The sequence below is a fragment of the Chrysochloris asiatica genome, unplaced genomic scaffold, assembly GCF_000296735.1.
Source record: "Chrysochloris asiatica unplaced genomic scaffold, ChrAsi1.0 scaffold00013, whole genome shotgun sequence".
NCBI classification, from domain to species: domain Eukaryota; kingdom Metazoa; phylum Chordata; class Mammalia; order Afrosoricida; family Chrysochloridae; genus Chrysochloris; species Chrysochloris asiatica.
Window position 1 is genome coordinate 27,531,332 of NW_006408531.1, and position 1,487 is coordinate 27,532,818.

Sequence of the window (1,487 nt, forward strand, 5' to 3'; positions counted from 1 at the left end):
AGTATGACAAACTGACAGGCAAATGATGGGTTAAAATAATGAGGGTGTTCTTAATATAAAGAAGTGTCAGATAAGTCATCTACTACAGACTTGAATTGATAGTGATCTGATCATTTTTGTCTCTACTAAGGACAAAGCTCTGGTAGCATAGGGGTTATGAGTCGGGCTGATAACCTCAAGGTCAGCCATTTGAAACTGACAGCTGTTCCATAGGAGAAAGATGAGGCTTTCTGCTCCTGTAAAGATTTACAGCCTCAGAAACCCTATAAAGGGTCACTACGAGTTGGAACCGACTCCAAAGCACACAACCACTACCAAGGACAAAGTAAAAAGAAACAGGCTTATGGAGAAGGTGCTAGTATTTATTTAAGCTACCAGAGTAACTTCCATCTTGTGGATATCTGGAATGAGTTAGCAAGGGAAAGAAGAGATTTCTTTCTCAGCAATATTTTAGACACACCGCACCAGCTCTATTTCTATTACACTTTATCTTTGAAACTTCACATTTAGTTTGTAGAAAAATGGAAACTGTAATTATTCTTAAGCATACAGTGTGTTACTTCTCCTCCTTATTTGGTTTTTCAGCTTGTACACTTTCCTCCAAGGGCATGTAAAAGTCAAAATACTAGACAGAAAGTCTCTGAAGTGTTTCTGCTCTAAACGCTGTCTGTACTATCTGAGTTCTTTCATGTAGTTAGCTTACTGGCTTCTGACACTCCTATAAAAATATTCCATAGTGTTTTCTTATTACCTTTCATTGACTCTTTCTGAGTGATAAAAATGAAATTTTGTAAAGGGCTTTGAAAATCATGCATATTGCAATTCCTCCAAATTTCAAATACTAATCATGTATAACTATAAAAAAAAAAAAAAAAACTACTGCAATGAATATTGCTGCAGCATGTTGAATCTCAAGTCATTATTAATTCATTGGAAACTATTATTTCCCTTAAGAATATGGATCCTAAAAAGTACCAAATAACACAATCCCTAAGATCAAAGTTTTTATTTTAATCATAGGATAACTTATTATCTGATCTGCCCTGTTATGCGCATTCACTAGGGACAGGAAGTGGTTTAGTAACAACTGCAGCATTGCATCCCAGCTGAATACAGCAGAATGTGTTACAGAGCAAAGCAAACCCATTTTCAGCATTTTGTTGGTAAGTAATGAATTTAAGAAAAAACTTGGGATTAAAGAAATGATTTTAGGGAAGTGAGATTTCCTACATTTATTCAAGAGAATGAAAGGATATCTCCTTTCTTATGTTCTTTTCAATATTCTTTTTTTTTTAATTTTTATTGTGAATTGAGTGATCATTTACATGGGAGACATTCATTTTATATTCACCCTATCATATTTTGTTTCATTGCAATGATTGCAATCCCCTCTGTGCTTCATCATTCAACAGCATTTACTTCTATTCCCTCTGTTTTTTTGTTTTGGATATATACACAAAAACACTCAAGAATATGTTGTTGTTGTT